The sequence below is a fragment of the Wyeomyia smithii genome, chromosome 2 (assembly GCF_029784165.1).
Source record: "Wyeomyia smithii strain HCP4-BCI-WySm-NY-G18 chromosome 2, ASM2978416v1, whole genome shotgun sequence".
Classification (NCBI taxonomy): Eukaryota; Metazoa; Arthropoda; class Insecta; order Diptera; family Culicidae; genus Wyeomyia; species Wyeomyia smithii.
In genome coordinates this window covers 194,491,992-194,514,177 of record NC_073695.1, presented here as the reverse complement: position 1 = coordinate 194,514,177, position 22,186 = coordinate 194,491,992, and the positions used below count along the sequence as shown (strand labels likewise).

The 22,186-nt window shown below is 38.9% G+C and overlaps 1 protein-coding gene across 7 annotated transcripts in view; it reads left to right on the top strand.

Moving 5' to 3' along the window:
• The window catches only part of LOC129724986 (solute carrier family 12 member 4), a 318,737-nt gene that overhangs the window by 43,007 nt on the left and 253,544 nt on the right, over positions 1-22,186 (top strand). For 3 of the 7 annotated variants that reach the window (XM_055680330.1, XM_055680329.1, XM_055680328.1), the window contains exon 1: positions 16,596-16,926. The exons of 1 other annotated variant lie outside the window; for it this stretch is intronic. The gene's annotated coding sequence lies outside the window, so the exon portion shown is untranslated. Of the gene's footprint in view, positions 1-16,595; positions 16,931-22,186 lie in introns of those variants that run through there. 3 more of the 7 variants (XM_055680327.1, XM_055680325.1, XM_055680326.1) reach the window with 3 other exon arrangements.

Here is a 22,186-nt window from a genome sequence, read left to right as displayed (position 1 = left end):
TCAAAGACCATCTCTCTGATCCAGTGAAGGTAACATCTGGAGTTCCGCAAGGATCACATTTAGGACCCTTACTATTCATTTTGTTCGTTAATGATGCAACCTTTTTACTGAACCAGATCAAAATTTCAATCTATGCCGACGATATGAAATTGTATATGGAGATTAAAAACCAGTCTGACCTCGAGTTGTTTCAGTTGCAGATCAATACCCTCTATACTTGGTGTCTGAAAAGCTTACTTGATATAAATATAAAGAAATGTAATGTCATATCATATACAAGAAAACTTTCAATGCAAACTATGAACTATTACATAGGCCAACAACTTGTAGAGAGATGTACTAAAATGAGAGACTTAGGAGTGATCCTCGATTCGAAACTCACTTTCGTGAATCATTATAACACAATAATCAACAAAGCCAACAGTATGCTTGGTTTTATTAAACGTTTCAGTTATCATTTCAAGGACCCATACACAATAAAAACTCTTTTTGTGAGCTATGTTCGATCAATATTAGAGTACTGCAGTATAGTTTGGTCCCCATATCAAGAAGTTCATATCAATCGTATTGAATCAGTTCAAAAACAATTTCTGGTTTTTGCATTAAGAAAACTCAATTGGGCATCATATCCTCTCCCTTCTTACGAATCTCGCTGCATGCTTATTAATATCGAAACTCTGAAGAAACGACGAGTAACAACCATGATTACCTTTGTAAACGATATGATCTCACAACGTGTTAATTCACCAAATCTGCTGGAAACTCTTAACTTTTATGCTCCTTCTCGTCCTTTAAGAACGCGCAATATTTTTACTATTAATAATTACCGGTCACTGTACGCCAAACATGGACCAATTAACAGCATCATGAACGCCTACAACAAACACTGCGAGATTATAGACGTTACCATGTCCCGGAACGCATGAAAAAGCGCATTACGTGCTAGAACTCGTTAGCTTAAGATTAACGTATACATTAGAATTGTAGTCTACATTGATTGACGAAATAAAATTTATTAACGTTCGCGCTTGAGTGGGTGGGAGTTTTTCTCGTGTAACTAAAATGGCTAGGGACACCATAACTCACTGGAACGAGTAAATAGCTATAATCTTACTTTTTTCTAGTTTGAGCTTAAGGGCCACACCCATAGTTGTTTTGTTCTGAATTAGTAAAACAAATCTATATCGGTTATTTTGAAGGTGAGAAAAAAAACCTTTTTATACAAACTTACATAAAATACAACATTGTAGAACATCGTTTAACTCTATCTGCAAAGATATGAAAGTTAGATGGTGTATTTTGTCGAACATTTGGGTCACTCTAACTTGTAATTATAGGAAAATGTCCGCGTCATCATATGTACCAACTTTGTAGGAGAAAATTTTTTCTCTAGAACATTACTATCAAGCTCTAATCCAAATTTCCCCCTAAGCTTGTTCCAGAGAAGGCTGTCGAAAAATCAACTTAGTGTCTCCACCGATTCAACAGTGAAAGAAGGCGCACGGTTAACGTTCGCGTTGGAGTGGGTGGGAGCCTTTGTCGCGTAACTGAAATGGCTAGGGGCACCAAAATTCACGAGAATGGTTAAATAGCTATAATCTTTCATTTTTTTCCACTTTGAGCTCTAGGGCAAAACCTGTGTTGAATAATGTTATCACTGAAATTAACCACTTCATGTCATTAATTTGATTAACCCCAATCGAATGTATGCCCCAATCTGTTGCAAAAAATATATTGGCATAAGACAAGCTGTCGTAGCTCTACGTAAACCTTACAAAAGAGCAAGATCGCGCCAAATGACCTATGGTCGAATATCGACCATTTTTGATTTGAATGAAACTTTGCACACGTATTTGGCTTAGCAAACTGAGCATTTTTCACAGATGGAGGATTTTTTACACCCATGAGTTATATTGTAAAAGGGGGTATGCCTTTTGGCATAAGTTTTATTCGAAGCATTGTAGCCCAGAAACCGTTGGTTGTATAAAAAAAACTGTCTTAGAATGAGTTGTAGGGAATTAAAAATGCATAATAAAAAAATACACTGTACAAAATAAAAATAAACATTAGATTTCAATTTAAAAAAAAAGAAGAGTTGAATTTTTTTTTTCAAAGCAACTTGACGTTAATACGCAACTTCTACAAAATAGTCCAGGATGGAGAAATGAAAAATAATTTTTTTATGGTAGATTATTTTTTTAATAAAATTCTAATTTAAACATTTTTCAAAATATTTGTATTCTGATGATTTCAAAAGATGCAGAGAGTCATTTTGAATCAAAAAGCTCTAGGTAGTTAACATTCTGAAGGCATCGGTTTTCGAGTTACTTTGAATTCAAGCTGTTCTTCATCCATAACTTCTTAACAAAAGTTTTGTTAGGAGCCGTCCACATTTCACGTCGACAATGAAAATGTCCACGCTGTAGTGATAATTATGTCCACATGGAAACGGTATTTTTCCAAAAAAAAAATGGAAATCAGACAATGAATAAAAATTGACAAACATATTCTACAGATATACATTTTTTTTAACGATAGCCACTCTGGAACAGAAATACTGTTGAAGAATTTTAACTGGTAGATGATTTTAGCGTATTTTAGAATCATTTGGCATGGATTTCCTTAAGTATATTTGATGGTGTAATGGTCAACACAGGGTTTACCCACAAAAAAAAAATCAAAGACAATAGCTGTTCAACCATTCCTGTGAATTTCTGATGCCCCCAGCACTGATAGAAGTGCGTAAAAGACCGCCTACTAACTGCTCGCCGGGTTCGTCGTTTCCAGTTTACTTACGAAAAAGCTTCATTTAAGTCTCTAAAGACATTATGCACTTACGGTCTAGCTAAGTGGGCCAAGTTATATGTAATCTTGCATTTATTTTCAGTTAGAGATCTTGTGTACAATTTTTCTATGAAACGATAAGATCAAATTGACGTTATCTATACAGTTTTAGAGACAGTTTTTGATCGAAATGGCCATCAATTATTATTGAAAATAAAACTCACGGTTGAGTTTTATGTGATAGATTTGTGCGCGTAATAAATAGTTCGAATGTCCCACAAGGGAGCAACTTAGACCCTTTACTGTTTACGCTACCTTATTGATATATTTTCAGTATATGTACAAGACCTTCAGCTGTATTTCATAATACGCTCTGTTAACCGAAGTCCTGTGGCACTTCAATTAGCATGATTTCAATACGCTGCGCTCGAATTAAGTTAAATCAAAACTATAACAAAATGTCCAATTCAATACAATACATTTTATCACTTCGTGCTAGAAAATAATGTAACTGTTATTTTATTGTAAAATTAAGCCCAGCTCAATACTCTCCCATTCACAACTGTAGTGCATTGTGCAGCATATCAACAAAAAGTTGGCACATATTTGTCCGTTGCAAGCATTATCCGCTCTCCAGGGAAAGACGCACGAAAGGTTTGCATATATCAAACACAACTGCGTTACTAACTGGCTGATAACAGTGCACACAAAATGTGCAGCGAATGAAAAATAATCCAGCCTTGCAAATGCACTAAATAAAGAATTATTACAATACTGTTCTGGTCTATAAATATATTTTCAAAACAGCTTTAGTATGAAGCTTACTTCAAAGCAAGCAAATCTATTTGCATGTTCCATGTTGGCTAATCGTATAGGCAAACTCGGATCAACAAAATCGATAAATGGCGGAAAAAATGAATCGCATAAAACATGCTTACCAGCACCATTTACAGCGATTTGTGCTGTTTTTGTTTGCCTTCGCCTTCGCTTCCTCTTCGCGTTCGCGGATCGAATCGATGACATCCATTATTTATTTTCTATCGCCAAGTGCCAATGCCTGCTGCAAAGGTGACAAACAAGATTTGGTCGCTTCTAATTTGCGATAAAATTTTGCTTCAGTTTCATCAGCTGAAATAAAAGCCAATTTACTGAATCTAGAGCATTACAGCTTTCAACCAGTTAAGCACAATAGTCGTAGTCTTCAGCAGATTGTTTGAAATCCTTCGTTCAAAATATGCTTGTGTTATTTGGTTGAGATTCACAAGAAGGAATCAGTTTAAAAAAACTACTGTCAGCACCCTGATTATACAAAATCGACCGGCCCCACAAATCACTTGTCACTTTTCATTGTCGAAAAACTGTCATTAAAAGCGCTTTGATTGTAAACACCTCATTGATACACTTTCCGAAACAGACATCGGGCCTAGTGAATCCTCCATAATGCACACCCAACCCACTGTTTCCAAGTTTAAAGTTCACACCCTTAGAAGACGCCATCTGAGAGCAACATTCCTAAACTGGTTTCCCACGGCACGACACGACGATGGCAGGTACCCGTTTCGCTCGGTCAACAGTCGGTCTCGTGCGCTGCTAGCCGCTTGTGTCAACCGTTCGTGTCCTTACCCAAGTTCACTTCTCGTGAGCACTGGTGAGGTGACTTTGGTTCTCAATCTATGCTGCCTTACGAGAAGACTACGCCAACGTGGTTCCGCTCCACGGCTATTGGATTCATTTTCCGAAGCGTTCCCCGCTTCAAAAGCTTACACTTGTTTTATTCGTTTTTTTTTCGTGTATAATGCATCCCCGTCTCTGAACATCGCGCCGTATGCAAGGTCCGTGTCGTTCCAGGACATGCGCACTCGCTTTGACACTGATAAAGGACATGAACGGAGATGAACTTTGGCCTGTCATCTGTGTGCGTGCTAGAGAGAGCATTTCCTTCGCGAATTTGTTTTTGTTTGGAAGGCAACTCGGCGCCAGCCAGCGGAGAGCACGAGGAACGGTCGTACACGTTGTGCTTGAGTTGACATATGAAGTTGACGGCTGATGGCATCTCACAACACTGAAGGGGTTTAAAGAGTACGAGGAATGTGTGTAGATGGAATTGCTGGTGGGAAAGTATGCCACCAGGGAATGCTCTATTTATGGATATGATAAATGTATAACCGTAGACAAATCTCAATAACAAGTTATCCAACACCTTCCACCAAGCGTCCCCTCCGAACAAATTCTAGAGGAGGCGCGTAACTATTTGTAATTTAATTAATGCATACATTTTTCTGTTCTTTTTAGGTGAGTAACTGCAACATTTTTTATCGAGAAGAAACATAATTATATCAAACCGCTCCCGGTAAGTCACTCTCCTATCCTGACAAAATGCAAATATATTTCATATGCTATTTTTATCATCATTCGACCTTCACTTACTGTATGCTCACACTTGAAGTGAAGAACAGCACTCCTGGTCAGGCTGGAATGTTTGGATGCTTCGTCGAAAGACTAAAACAGCCCCTGCTCGTATGGGGTCTGTCTAAGCATTCTCTCGCTTTCTCCATACTCCCGTACCTACTAGCGGGCGGCTAGCGCTTCATCATTACTGATATTATTTAACTCAGCTGACGGACGATGGGGCTCGGGAGTACCGAGACGAGAGCTCACCGTTGTGTGGGTTGACCTAGTTTCGAACAAAATAAACGGAGAAGATGTTTCGAAAGCAACCGCGTGACAGGGAGCCACAGTAGCTGTGAACAACAGCCAGGATGAGTTTCTGACGAGCGACGTTGTTTAGCGGGGAATGCAGTGAAAGTGAACCGAATTCCGGAATTCAGCATCCAGCATGCTCTCGAGGTTGATTACTGGCGGGAGGAAAAAGCACCTGATTTCTGGGTGCTCCTCAGTTTTTGGCGTATTGTGGAATTAACATAAATGGGTTTCAAAAATTTACAATAATTGCAGTATTCTTATGGACGACAGCTGGAATATATCAAAATCCATTATTTGAATTTTTATAATTAGTCGGTTTTGTAAATAATTCTAGCTGAAAAATCTAGTATACAGTATTATTATTCCAACTATGAAAGCAACAAAAAATTCACTTACGCATAAGAAAATATATTATATTTGGTTCCCGGTTTCATGCAGCATAATGCCATTCTGAGATGTGTTTGATCAGATGAATTGTCTTTGAGCTTAAGACGTTCAAATTTTTATTTTGTAAAATGACAATTCATGAATCATTTAATATCAAAACTCAGATTTCTTCATATTCAATGTTTATTCAATGTAATGAATATGTACAACCAACCTTTATTGACTAACACTTCACAAAATATTTATATTGAATGGTACCTGGCTATTTTGGGATGGTTTTTTTAAGAAACTAGAAGTCACCACTTCAAAATCTCATTCTGGGTGTCATCTTATCCAAATATCGAAAACTAGGTTTTACGTTTTTCAATAGTGCAAGAGTTTGCATCATATACAATTTAAGCAAATTTACCAATTGGTTACTGCAAAGATGAAAGAAACCGAAAACTAACTGAGCTAAAAGCATTTGTAATTTACACTTGATTTCACACCTTTTTTCGATTGAAAATTTTTGTTGCAGAATTTCCTGGGAGACGTATAAAAACAAATTAAATTCAAAAATGCTATAAGACTTAAGATTTGATAAAAATATGCCTGGCATTTCTTTACTCAAAGTTTCAACCGAAGTTTTTATTACAACTCCCAGGTTATACACAAGAAAAATTAAAAAATATATTTAAGTTCAAAGTTTGATGCTTTTTTCAAATTTTTTCGTTTTAAATTTTTTTTTTTAAGTTTATATTTTTCACACATTGTTACTAATGTTATGGGAAAAATATTTTTTTTAAAAGGCTTTCCATTTTGATTCGAACATTTTTCCATTTTTAATAGTCAATTTTTGATCTGGCTAAAACTTTGCACAGATATGGTCTAAAGATGTCATTTTGTGCTGTTATTATTTTTGACGTAAATTTACATCTTACAGTATCATATATAGAGGTACAAATTTAAAAATCGAAAACATTGAGAGTGTCACAAAAATCGTCCACTTTAAAATGCTTATTACTCAATCAGTTTTCGACTGATTCTTGTAGCAATCGATTGGAAAGTTAGCTGTGCTTCCACCATAACACGGAGAGTTTCAGCCATTTCAGACCGTTTATCAGACACCAGAAGTCGTCATCTTGGAGTTCAAAATGGCGTTGCGTACGTCTACAAATCCATTCCCGAAATCAAAAGGTCGTTTTTCCAGCGTTTACTGTTCCCACGTCTAATCACTAATTGCCTACATCATATTCCTAGATACTTTTTTGTACAATGCATAAAAATTCGAAACATTACTCATAAATACTGTTTTTGATGCAAATGTCTTTGAAAGGCATAAAACGGCGAGATCCCATGTTATGTAAAAACATTCTAAAAATCGACCTTCTGGGCCTTGAAATTTTAGAGATGAGTCTTGACGTTTCATGCATTTCTAAGACATTTGGCATTTTCTAAGACATTTAATATGGACGATTTCATGTTTTTGTTCATTCAGCATAAAAGTGATACTTTGACCGCTTCGAGGCACGTTTTCCCGAAGTCCGTTTAAAATGAAAATCTGCATGGTATCTTTTCTCGAGAAGGTAAAACTTTTGAGCCCAACTTCGAAATGAAATTCGATGGTCATTTTTTTCCCATACAAGTCGTTGCCGCCTTAACAAGTATGTTTTTAAGTTTGGCATGTTCGGAAAAGCTATATTATCGGTAGAAGAAGTTGTTATGCAAATTACTGGTAAAACATCTACATTTACAAAGTTTCATTATAACTTAAGAGACTAAGGGGCCATCCACATCCCACGTGGACAGATTTTTAACGATTTTGACCCCCCCACCCTCCCCTCCGTGAACAACTGCCCATATAAACTCTAAAAATATTGTATGGACCGTGGACATTAGCCAACCCCCCCCCCCCCCAAAGCTGTCCACGTGGTATGTGGATGGCCCCTAAGACCAATTACTGCTCGAGTTTGAATAAACTTTCGAAGTATATGGGTCATTTTACAATAAATTGGACGTAACTCAAAAAATGACGACGTTTTTAAAAATTAACCCAGAAGTTTTTTTTCTTTCAAGATGGTGGATTACGTTTGCTAGACCCGACCCATTGAAACCCCCAGTCTTCAATCTCCTAGTATTTTATGCTTCCTGGCTCTACAATAAAGTATGACTTCAGGGAACCGGTTTTAGTACTTGATGCACTCTCTATTTATAATTGGCCAACAAACAGGAGACAAGAACATAGCTTACTCCTTAAATTTTCCAGCAGTTTACTGTAGAAAGGTATCCAACTGTTAGGTGGATTGATCGAAAAACCCAAAACGACAAAAGTAAGACCTTATTCTATAAAACAATTTTGCTGAAGACATTGAGTACTTTAAATAAATTTTTCACAGTCAAATCTAAAACGATTTCGATTTTCCGAGTTTAGACCACTGTGCACTGTGGGATTCTCGAATAAATTTTTCCACCAATTGTTAATGTATTGAAATATAACCCTTGGAATGCGTAGAAACTATTTTGGAAGTTATTTCATAAAAAGGTGGTTGAAAAACTTGCTTTACAATAAGTATTTCGTTGTTTTTATGTTACTTTTTTGTACTTTATGACCTTCAAAAGCGCATTACTCAAAAATGTACCGTACAACGACTTTTAAATTTTGAGCAGAGATTCAGGACGTCATAAAAAATCGAATGATATACTCAGATCCTCTGGTGCATTTTTTTATAATAACGGTCTGTGAGAGCACCGTGATCCGACTACCGCCGGTGTTGACGCCTTGGTCAACACGTAGAGGCGGGTAGGCAAGCGGTGCCTCTAAAAACCGCTATCAGAATCGCTGCCGTCTGAAAACTAAATAATCAGCGCAGCAGGTACAATGCTTCCGTACTGTCACACAGTACAAAGCGAAGAACGAGGCAAGCAAAGGACGCGGAAATCGCACACACGGCGCACACACGAAAGGATAACTGGCTCGGGATACAGCGCAAATGCTGTTTAAACACAAAAAAATGAGCCACCACACTAAGGTCCAATGCGCACTTCTAGCGAACACAAATAAATACTTTCGGATTGATGATAAAGCACTGATATCATTCACTGTAACTTTAATTACAAACACTCGATTGGAAATACACTTCGGTTTTAAATACACACTCTCGGTTCACAATGACGATTCAAATTCACACTTCGGAATGAAAATACACAATGAACTAGCTTGCGCAGAAGCGCGGAATTTATACTGATTTAGGGGCGGCGCAGAAAGTTCTCGTCTCCTCTATCATCTTCTTCCATGCTGTAGAATGAATTAGATTTCTGTTGCAGCGCAGCCGCTCACGTGTTGTGTTCCATTTAGCAGGAGAATGTACCAGAAGCGTCACGAAATGTCCTTCGGTGTGTTCCTTCATTCGTAAAGGACATTATACGTTGGAATAGTGAATGGAAAGAGCATTGTCCTGCAGCGATGATGTAAATTGGTGTGAGATGCTCAAAACTTGTTCGCTGCGCGAACAGCCGGTATGAGTCTATGCGTCCATCTACTCTAGGTAGAGTTGGTCCAATCGCTCTGTCGAGTATGATCGTTCGGTGTTCCGTATATCCATTATGTCACGTCCATCGAAGCATACTGCGTCTTCTTTGACGATGATACTTATAGGCACCATGCCATCCAAGAAGCCTACTGCTTCGTATGACACCGTGCAATACGCACTCACAACTCTCAAGCACATGAGCCTGTAGGTACTTTCCAGTTTACCTCTGTAACAGGTAGTACCTAACGCCTCATACCATGTTCCATACCTGAGTATGGATGTAGGTACGCTGGCAAGCAATTTGCGCTTGCTGCTGTCTACTGCTAAAGTATTAGTCATCACACGTGATGATGCCGCGATGACCGTTGAAGCCCTCTTGCCGGCGTAATCAACGTAGCTCCCAAAGGTGAATTTGTCGTCGACCATCACACCTAAGAGTTTTAAAAACCGCTTCAAGGCTGTAGTGGCTCCACCAGTATTAATTTCCGCCTTCTGCTGCGATTTGTAGTTGTTTACCGCAACGACCCTTTGCGCTCCATGAAGCGCATCCAGTCTTCTACGATTTTAACTTAAAGTACAGCTTTCAACTCGACCTCTTTTATGGCCTCACCATTTAGACTTCAATAGAGTTATGTCGTCTGCAAAGCCAACAACCACCACCTTCATTTTCAACACACCGCCATACATGGCGTTCTGCACGGGGCTTAGGATGGAAACTTACGGTACTCTGTGTTGTAAACGAGTATACGGGTCTGGAAGTAGTTGTCCAGGATCTTATACAGCGACACCAACACGTTAAGACTCTGTTGCGCAAGAGCTAGAGAGTTCCAATTGACGCTATTAATCGCGTTTCTCACGGCGAGCGTGGCGATTGTGCAATAGCGGTTTGGAGCACCTCCGTATCTCCCGCAAAGCTCAGATCGGCCAGGCCTTTTGCACGACCTTCCTCAGGTGCTCTCAAAGCATCTGAAGCAGGCATCAAGCTTCTGGAGGACACCTAGGGGCATAAGCCGAGCGTTAGTCTGGCCATCTTTAGAGCATTGTTGCCCTCCTTTAGTTGGAGCTTTCTGGTGGCTGCCTGAGTCCTGCTGGGTCCTTACGGATGCGGATGGCCTCAGTGGTAACCACTACTCTACACTGCTTGTCGAAGGCTTGTGCAATGTCGCACCCTTCAGTTATCTCGTCCAGATACTTAAGCTGGAGAGTCACCTCTTGGGTGAGCGCCCAAAGTTGCACACCCTCGCCAAGCACCTTTCGGGCTACCGTTTTAGGGGTAGAACCCTTTCCCACCTCCTTTGCGGAGTTCCAGGATCATCTCATCGGTACGAGACCGACGGATTGTCCTAACATCTGCGCCAGGGTCTTTGAGCTGGGCATCGCCTCTCAGCGCACTTGTACCCATCAGTCTTGAGAATAAGCCCCTACTCTTCGTCTTGCCCTTACGCGGTTTATTGGGGTGATTCTCACGCTTGTCCCGTTTTTGCCACTTTTTATTTACTATGGTAGTCCAAAGACCGTTACCCTTCTCTTTCGTGGGGCTAGTTGGCCCAGTTGACGAGCCAGCCTCTGGGTTAGCTCCATCAACCATCATCACTTGGCGCTCGCGGGAGCCGTGTACTCCCGAGACTGCCTTGTTCTCTTTGCGGAGCAAACCTCTGAGGAAGTTAGCACGTCCGTTTGCACGCATTTGGAAGCGGTAGCGCTTTTCCGCTTATAAGCGAGATTGCACTGTTTAATCGCTACCTCTTCAATCGGCCTTCTTCAAGGTTTCATCGTAGATGCAGATACGTAGCAACGGAAGACTTCGTATTAAGTCTTTCGATATGTTGCTACATTCGTCCGTGAACTTGAGTATCTCCTCAAGTTGGACAGTCCTAGGCGCGCCCGCCTTTCCACCGTTCTTTATCGCCGTCTTTGGTTTCGCCCGTACCGTCTTTGGTGTAGCATAAGGCGTACCAACCTTCGCACCAACCTTTCTTGCGTCTGCTGGTCTCCGTGGAGACCGTGTGATGCCTGCCTCTGGGAAGGAGGTTGTAAGGAAAGGAGTGTAACAATCGTTATTTTCGGAGACCTGTGCATCTCCACGACTGCGACGGAAAGGAAGGGTTGTGTTACCGCGGTAAATGACTGAATCAGTCAGTATTGCGCGCGAAGTTAACTCATTACAACGAGAAACGCTGAATATCTTTTTTCGCAACCCCCGTCACCCTACGCGAACGGCGCGCATGAAGACCATTTACCATCAGTATCATCCCAATGTTTGAATGTTTGTCTAGTACTATTCCCGAGTATCCTCGGAAAGTAGCCAGCGCACCATCCAAAGTCTTAGAAGCTCTTTTGTATCTTCTACCTTTGCATCAATATGTGAAACTTGAAGCGGAAAAAGGTGCTCTTAGGCTCAAACGCGTTAAACTTCTTCAGGAAGGGGATCTAGAAGGACACTTACGAATCCTTAAAGATTTTCAACTGAACAACTTAGCAACAATGCATGAAGACTGGATGGAATCCAAGACTAACTTCAATATTCCCTTCAAAGTGATTGAATCCTCTCGCAGCGAATGGGAAGAAGGAGGTCCTAAAACTCGCCCAGGATCACTCTTGTTTTTCACAGATGGCTCTAAAATGGGTGAATCTACTGGTGCTGGGGCTACTGGACCAGGAATTAATATATCTATTCCAATGGGATGGTGGCCCACAGTCTTCCAAGCTGAAATAAATGCTATCCTAACACGCACAAATATTTGTTTGGCTAGAAAATATAGATATGCCAATATCTGTATTTTCTCTGATAGTCAAGCAGCTCTTAATGCACTTAAAGCCTACACATGCCAGTCGAAGTTAGTTTGGGATTGTATTTTATCCCTACGACAACTGACTGTAACAAACGATGTAAATCTATACTGGGTGCCTGGTCACTGTGGTATAGAAGGAAATGAAAAAGCCGATCTCTTAGCAAGAATTGGTTCTTCAACTGCATTCTTCGGACCGGAGCCATTCTGTGGGGCTTCTACATCCTGCCTGAAATCAGAGCTCAGAGGCTGGGAAGCAATGATGTTTGGTGCCAACTGGAGGGCTACTTCCAATGCAAGACAATCTAAACTACTCATTACACCTTGTAATAGAATCACCCGCAACTTCATCAGTACAAATAAAGCTGATCTGAGTACGTTGACTGGCCTACTGACTGGACACTGTCCGAGTAGGTATCACCTTAAAAAAATAGGTAAACTGACAGAAGACATATGTCGCTTCTGTAATCTTGAAGTTGAAACTTCGGAACATCTACTGTGCCAATGCGGCGCATTATTTCAGCAAAGACAGCGTTATTTCAGCAAACGAACTGACAGTGCATATATATTAACGCGGAGTATACCACAATATATCTAACTAATGGTAGCAGTGGTCATAAGCTCATACAAGGGAAGATCCTCGGAAAGGCAAATGCACTTCCGTAGACGCGATTTCACTTAGGTATTCCTTGCGTAGGCGTCACAATGCGTTATTAGAAATAACGTGTGCTATCTTTGGCTACATGGTAAGACCAAGGTCACGTTCTTCTCTGCATCTCCGCAACTGCAGTGAGTTTGAGGGTTTATGTTTTTAAGTCACCATGATAAATCGAGAAATCAAACAATGTTACGCGCGCAGCTCACTTATTACGAAAACGAGCGAAGAGTATCTTTCTTGTCAGACACCACGATCCCATGCAGACGACCCGCGCGAAAAAACATCCACCACTCGTAGCACCCAACACTTTTAGTGTTTATCTATTACTATTCCCGAGGAAGCAAACGCGGTTCTTTCGATCAATCACGATCAATCACGATGTTTATTGATCGCACGAAATCCTCGGCTAATCAGTCAACGTGAGACATGAACAAATATCTGGCGAGTGTTACAGTTTAAGTAGAAAAAATTGTTAAAGGTTCATGCATCCAAAACATTAAGAATTTAAAAATGCAGATCTACATATTGGCCAGAATACAATTGACAAAATGCCGAACTAGCCAAAATTAGGACATAGTGTATAAAACATCTACTCGTAAGCTTCATAGTATTGAATAACACGACAGCATGATAAAAAAAGTAAATGATTAGACTATCGAATTTGGCTAGATGCATTTTGATCAATTTGTGATTCGTGTCAATTACATTATTTCAATATCCTCATCATCGATGCTGCCATCTAGTTATCATTTTCATCTGGCGAATTATGCACGATCAGGGTTGGTCTTCTACGCGATTTTTTGGGACTCGTAAGTAATCTACGTAGAAAACTGTATTCTAGGTTTTCTACGGTAGAAAACCTCTTGCAAGTATAAAAATCTCTCACACATTCGGAAATTCACAGTATGAGTCATAAAATGCCATTCGCTGCGCTGTTTAGTGTATTTAAGTAACGGCAGAATTAATATAACAAAAAAAGAAACACGAAGAAGCAAGAAATTGTTTTTCCGGACTCAAAAAAGCAAACAAAGTTTTCATCCAATAATTTCAATCGTAATTCACGATTCAACAACATATTTGTTGTCATCCAAAAATGCTAATGAAAGCATAATCGCATAATATACGTCACATACAAAATCTGTCAAATCTCATAGATTTAGAGTGTACCCAACTTCTCAATGGTTCATGGTTATCCTGGCATATACCTATAAAAAAGCCAACCAAAAATTCCATGCAACTTTAAACGGTTGCAGGAAGAATTCTGTACACTCTGGGGAAAAATAACTTTAAAATGGGTAAGATTTGACGTATTTTCGTAAAAAGTGGAACAACTCATAAATTGAGTAACTCTGTAGATACGCATAATTGAAAAACAAGGCGTTTAAAAACTGAGTGATTGTTACTCACTTTTTGGGTACAGTATTACTCAGTTTTGAGTTGAGTAATTACTAATTTTTTGGGTTCTGAATTGCTAGTTAATTTAATTTACTAATTTATATAAAGTTTCGAAGATAAAATTAAACATGCCTGGGTTTGTTGTCTGTACTGGCTAGAAAGCCCTAGAATATATTGCAAACGGGAGGAATTTCTAATCCGAAAACTAATGGAACACATCAAAAACAAATTCAATCGATAGAGATTAAAAGCAACGAGTTTTAAACGTCAAACTCGTTCTCAATTCACACAAAATAATCATCACAATTAAAAATAAATAATATTTTTAAGCTCAAATTTCGTTTATTCTTCATGCAATTCACCACAAAAAATCTCTTTGCAGGTTTTCGTAGAATACTCGTTTTTGATTAGGAATTCTACCAGAGGTATTCTACGTAGAAAACTCGTCGAAATACACTCGATTAGGGTTAATTTGGTCAGTTTAGCTGGTTTCCAGGAACCGGAAGTCACCATCTTGAATTTCAAAATGGCATCCATAGTCAATTCCTGGGCTTTGGTCATCAATTACTTCCGGTAATATTTGACCATTTATACTATTTTCCAGTGGCAGGATGTCATCATCTTGAACTTCAAAATGGTGTCTGAAGTTGATTTCCGTTTTCAGGGCATCACTCTGATTTTGGAAAGACCCATAGTGGATGGAATCCGGCCGTTTTGGGCTATTTTCCGGAAACCTAAAGTCTTTATCTCGAAGTTCAAAATAGCATCTGTAGGCGATCTCTTGACTCTGGACATCATTATGATTCTGGAAATACCCATATTAGGTGCTATTCAACCATTTTATACTGTTTTCAAGGAACCGGAAGTTGCAACCATTTAAAAATTAACCTGCGGTTAATTTCTGTAGTAAATTTCAGGTCTCTGGGCATTGGACTGATTCCGGAAATACCCATATTAGGTGATATTATGAAATTTTACCTTTTTTTCACCACCTCAAACATCAAAACAGCGTCTGAATTTGATTTTCGTTCTCGGTGCATCACTCTAATTCTGGAAATTCCTATATTGGGTTGGAATTCAGCCATATTTGACTGATTTTCGGAAACTGGAAGTTGCAACCATGGATTTTAAAATTGCGTCTGCGGTTGATTTTCCGTTCACCGGGCATCAGTTTCGAAAATAACTATAATAGTTGGAGTTTGGCCGTTTTCGAAAACCGGAAATAACTTCAAAATGACATCTAGAGTTAATTTTCGGTCTCTGTGCATCATCTCGCATTATCATTTGGAGCTATTTTTCAGAAACCGGAAGTTATCATCGTAAAATTCGAAATAGCGTCTGGAGTTGATTCTTGGTATCTGGATATTAGAGCAGTTTAATTAGTGCTCCAAAATTATAACTTTCCGAATTTCGGTGGACGCGTAGCTATGTAGGTTTCATATCCATTGCTGCAAGAACCAAGATAATACGTTTGAAAATTGGCTGAGTTGTAAGCATGCGAAATTGAACAATTTTCGGGTCGTTCTCGATATTTTCGGTATTTCAAGTTACACCCCTATCCCATAATGTTGCCGTAAGACGTAGTTCTACATCAAAAATGTTCCAGTGAAAAGTATTTGAACTATCATGACTTGATATGTCAGAGAAGATCGTAAGGGGTATTGGAGAATTCATTAAGAAATAATTGAGTTTTTTAGGAGTCTGAGAATAAGCTCATACTTAAGCCACTGAACACTGAACGATCAGAATCAAACAAATTCAACCCAAACAAAAAAAGATCAACAATCAATTTTCAGTAACCTTTGTAACATTATTTAACGAATTATTCCTTCATCAGCCAGTCAGATAACGATTACACTCTCGCTTTCAGGGGGGCTCATTTCTGCATAGAAAAGTACTCAACACTAAACATCTTAACCGTCGAGCACGCTCTCTGTTGTGCCAAATCTGTCACATGTCAATTTATCGCTCACGGAAGCTGAACCTCTCACCCTTTACTCGAAGCTTTCGGGATGCTGAGCTTCTCGCGGCAAATCTAAAGTTTCATTTGTTTGTATATACATCATGATTCCCACCTAATTAGGCTCACGGCTGGATGCTGCTAAGTTTAAAGCTTTCGCTCTGTTTGTACCGTAACGTCTCTCTCGCCATCTTTCTCACCGCCGCGTGTTACTACCGACCGGACAGAAAAACCCCAGGCATCCCGTAAGGGACATTTCAGGAAAACGAATCGTTCCTCTCGTAAGTTCACGGGGTGTTCCAGAGAGGGTAGAGCGAAAGCGAGAGCCAGAACACTCTCCGCAGGACACGCCAGATCGGATTGGGTTGGGATGCTGCAGCAGCTGCCTCGCTGGTTGAAGCTGGATACTCTGGATGCTGTATAGCGCTGAATCTCGTACCGTGTGCTGTGTTGTGTAAGTCCTGCTTGCGTTTTTCGGCCGTTCTCCGGGTTGTGGCAAATTTGGAAGCCCAGTTCTTTTCAGTCAGAGCGCTGACGTCACGTAGGATATATCCGCAGTCGAAGACTCCGTCTGGGTGTCCTATTGTGTGAGGTGTGCTGTAGGCTAGCTGGCTCCTGCTGCTGCTACCAAGTGAAACCTGGTGCAGTGTAGTGTTTTTTTCTGTGAGTGATTCTGCCTTCTATACGTAATTCTTGTGGAATTTGCAGCTTCCGGGAAGCCTGCACGACTGCTGCGGAAAAGTAAGTGAGTAATGCTTGTGTCAGTCCGGATGTCCCGAAACCTCGGATTTCGGATGGATAGTGATGGGAAGCAGTGAAGAACACCGTGTACTGGGTTCTGTAGATAAACAGTGTGTCTGAAATATGTGACTTCTTGAAGAACATACGACGTGAAGTGAACACAAATAATGACGGAAAATGGACTACTTTCCGAGGTTTACAACGCCGAAGGCAGTGGTAAAGGTAGAAGCAGGAAAAAAACATTGAATCAATATTTCACTGAATGTGTCAAACAGCTCAATAGAGTAGCTGAAGTTTTCTTTCACTCCGGAGTACACTGTTAGAGTTATCCAGGTGATGGAACAACCCGCACAGGCGAAACCCTTACTGGTGACACAGTTTGAAGATAAGCAATATTTTACAGCATCCAGGGCTCTGTGCGAGAAGATACAGAGTTGTTATGTTGTTTGTCTCTATATAGGCCATAATATTACGGAATGTGTTCCCTGCCACTCTTTCTCTCTTTCTTTGTGCTGCGGCTCTTCCGCCACCTGCCCGTTATCGGTAGCTTTCGAGCATGGGTGGGAAAATTCTGCCGATGAAGCGGGAGCGGAAAAGCTCTATCGCCCGAGATACGAGATCAGAACATGATGTAGGCCGAGTCTCTTACGTGTGTGGTATGTAGGAACAGTATTTTTTTTCGTTCACCGGAAACGACTAAGAGCGTGCGTTCTTTCTCGACCCTGCCTAAAAATTTCTTAATTTAGGTAATGATTAGCAATGCAAAAAAAGCCAGCTGGTAACCATGTTTCAGTAAGGCAAAAGGAAAAATGAGATTAGGAAAATTTCTGCCAAGAGTTCACTCCCTTTTTTTGTCGAATTTGTGTATCCGCTGCGGCGGTGGCGCCAAAAGTTTAATGACTTTTTCAGACAGCAATGCTTTCTGGCTTGCCTGAATCGCACGGAAACTTTGATTTCAATCATCGCCCGTCGCTTTTTATACGTTCCGGATCTGAACGTAACTTTTCATCAGATTGCATAGTTAGCAATTTCATTAGAATGTGGTTTTTTTGACTGAATCTAATTTTTTTCTTATTTTTTTTCAAATCTAAGGTATTTTCTGTAACTACCATTAGTCAATCTCTTTAAACCAAAACGAGAACCTTGGGTTTTAGGATGCAACTAAACCTCTACGTTCATATAAAATTTCATAATTCATAACGATATATTGTCTGGTAACTGAACTTGTCTGCATTAATTTAAACATTGATTGAAAATAAGAGAAAAAAAATTACGCGAGTTACTCGTTCATAGTACTTACGTTGTCAATAAAAATTATTGTTTTTTTAAAATATCCCGGATTATTGTTGGCTAATGCTACAACCCAATTCTACAAATCCTATTCGATTCTATCGGCGGCTTTATTCCCGTAATAACTACTTAAAAAAAATTACTATTATTAGGGACACACAAAACAGGCATTTTGAAAACTAATAACTAGGTACCTATCGAACTTTTATAAGTATTCTAATTAAACCAGCTGACACAAACGCTTTTTTTTGCTTTATTGGAGCTTTTGAAAAATCAATAAAACCAGTTTTTTCCTTAAAAAATATAGAGTCTTAACTTGTATAAATTGTGAACCAAACGAATAGTTTACCTGCCAAGTGAAAATAAGAATTTCTAAAATATATTCAACATAGGCACTTTTCTGTTTTTCTTGTTGTTATGGTTCGTGCGCATTAGCACAAACAATTAACCTATTTCGCTGCTCCTTAAGAAGCTATAACTGCTTATGGAGCGTGATAACTGCTTACAGACATTAATAACTGCTTATGAAGTATTAGTATCATAATTTGTCATTATACCGCGAGAGATATGTTGCAAGTTGGCGGTAATATAGTTGAGTTTGCCACAAAATGCTTAGTGCTTGCTTCGACATGCAATAATCTGATAAGAAAAGACTGACATATGAGCACTCAAACCCTGACCACTTTTCAATAATTGAATTACTAGATTTTCAAATTCAGGCGCCCAACTTCCAGATAGACGTTAGACCATACGTTAAAACCTTAAATTGATCTCTTTTAGGTAGAAAATTTAAACTAAAACTTTTTCGAGATTGCAAATTGGCAGGAGATTGGTCCAGCAAACTTTTTTTCACGTCATCAAAAGTTAGATATTGCACTGCTATCCTTTCCTTTCCATTCAATAAGTGCCTCAGTTTTCTAAAAAAAATTACAAACTCTAAAAAAAATTACAAACTCTCTGAATCTCTGATAACACAGCATATTTGGACAAAGAAGCAAATCCATAATCAATATTTTTTCAATAGAAATTTTACTTAAGGCCCAAATACACACACGGCGTAATGACGCCTTCTCCATGCAGATTGGAGGGCGCGATCACGATCACGTCTACTATTTTGTATGGAGAAGACGTCATTACGCTGTGTGTGTATTTGAGCCTTAAGCTTACGTTCTTACAGTCAGGTGGGTTTTAGGGGTTGAAATAATATGAGTTTTTTGATTTCGGTTGATCCGCTGAGTCTCTATCAGGATCACCGCAAGCCTCTGCAAAAAATAGCGTTTCGGGGAAACGGCCATTACTCCAGTAATAATTGGTATATCTCAAAATAAAACGCATTTTCTTGTTGTTGATAAACGGTACTTTCAGAAAAATACCACTTTGATGCAACGAAAATGGTGCTATGCACTTAAAAATAAATTCAAACTTTCCGCATTTTTCTCGACCAAAAAGGTATATAACCCCTTAAGTCGGTTTCGTGCAACATCGATTAACTCAAAAATTTTCCGTTTTGAAATTTTGATGTCAAATGATGCCATTCAATGACAATAAGGTTGAGTTTTATTTCACATAGACTTGTCTTAAAATTCACAAAAAAACCTGAGTTTTAAGCTGATGTGTCTTTGAAATTCAAAGCAAAAACTTTCTCCAAAGATGGTAAAAAGAGATTTAAACTTGCTCATAGTTTTCGTGGAAGGTAATTTGAAACCCGTTTCTCTTTGGAACTATGAAATTTTGTGCCAGTGCCGTACAAATCTTACAATTAAGAAGGAATCTTAGAATGTAGTCTTTACTTTGTTAGTCTTTATTTTTTAGAGAGGTATACTCGCCTCTGCGACTACGGAAGGGAGTTTTTGTTAGTGGGTAGGTTTTTGATCCGGATTTACTTTGATAAATGATATGACCACGATTTAATTGGACTAATGTAACAATATAGATATGATCATGTACATATAATGTGAGATAAATAAAATGAATTATAAAATATAATAAGGAGTATTAGGGTATGTAAAGAAGATCTCAGTTGGCTGCCTACCAAAGCTGAGATATTCAAATTTTTAACGCAGAACACGCAAAAAAAATAAAAATGTATTCGAAAAACATATGGAAAGTGTCCATTATATTTTGTTCCCAAAAAAAAGCGATGGACTTAAATGATACCAATTCATGATATACCAATAGTTGTTATTGTGCTCCTTTTTGCGACTGCAAATATGAATTGAAATAAGTTATTAAAACAATATTGCACACGTGTCGCTCCTTTCTACAACCATTCACCGCATAAAGTCATCCGAACAGATCAACCACACGTTCGCGCATCTACCACAACCACGAACGTTATCAGCAAATAGTAGAAAAATCGGAGCACCGAGTACAACGACTCACAGGTCGAGTGAGTCAGAAACGACCCTACATTTACAAGACGTTTCAGAACTCAATTTATGAATAACATTTAGCAGAAAACATGGAATTGCTGGCATAACGCACCTAAAAGCAATCAACATCAGCAAAAAAACGTGTATCCTACTCTACTATTTCGATAAATGGTCTACACACGTTTTCCTGTGTATGTACGGGAAATGTCACTTATCTTTTTAAGCAAACGCATTAAGAACGTATGATGAAGATCGAAAAAAACAGCAAAAAAACCGATATTGCCACACTACACAAACGACATTTTCCTGCACTTTCCGTGAGGCGTTAGATAGGGCGTCAAATGTTTTTCCCTGGGTATGAGCTCAAATAGCTCAACATAAAAAAAAACGAAACAATAATTTGTACTTATCTAACTGAATCCATTGATATTGTTGCATATTCGAGCGCCTCTGCAGCCTACAGCAATCACTCACACACTAGTTTCAGTGAAAAAACTGATGAAAAAACACTTGAACATTTCAATCTTTTACTGAGTAAACAATTTACACGTGCTGACGACAGCCATTCTGCCAGAGCCCCTTCTCTCTGTAATAGCTGTTTTTCCAATAGAAATTTTACGAGAGAAAAACATCAAAACTAGTTAGCAGTTATAGAATCATAGTTAATGCAGTTAATGAATTAATGAATAATTGCCAGTTAGGTTTTTCTAAATATTTTTTCAGTATTTCCGTGTTCTTTTTCAATACCTTATCCGTTATACCACATCGTCATATTTTATTAGGTTCGCTATTTACTAAGTTATTGCTCTTATTTTTTTCAAATAATAATGCAAATTTAGTTACCGTAAAACGGGGTATCATTGATCAGCGGGGTAACATTGATCAGTTTTACCCTTCTCACGAATAGTAAAAATAAAACTGCTCCGTGATTACTTTTGCTAAATTCGAGTATAACATCTTAGTTTTGTGTCATTCGAGGTCTGAACAATATTGTATTGGTTGAAATTTTTTGCTGTTTTGATAGCTAAATTTTAAAATTAATTCGACCGTTATATTTCTTACTCTCAGTAAGTGCCAAAAAAAGCACTTTATACTAGCCGAATATTGAACATTTCGTATTCATTGACATGTTTTCCAAATCCGTTATTTAATTTTCTCAATCAACTAGAAAAAATTGCAGTCAAATTTACTACATTTACACTTAAATAATTCATATTTGTTAAGAAAGTCCGGTTTTATGCTCTAGCAAAGATATCATCCTGGCCTACGCCAGGATGTGGTCTTCGCTAGAGCATAGAACGTAAGAGGCTAGAGCTGGCCTATTGATACTTCCGTTGTTGGAAAGGCCTTGCATATATAATCAACATACGTTTTCTGAAAGCAAACATTTTACAACGATTGCTGACTTACAAAAACTTCTGGCACATTTCGCGGCCAACGTTTACGTTTTTCATCATTTTTCAATGGTAAAATTACATATGGCATAGAACTGCCTCGCAGTACATACCGCGGCTTGGTGCAAGGATAGGACTCAAGTCAGTCTAGGAGAACGTGATGTCAATCCGGGAAGCGTCTCTAAACATGTTATCAAAGCATTA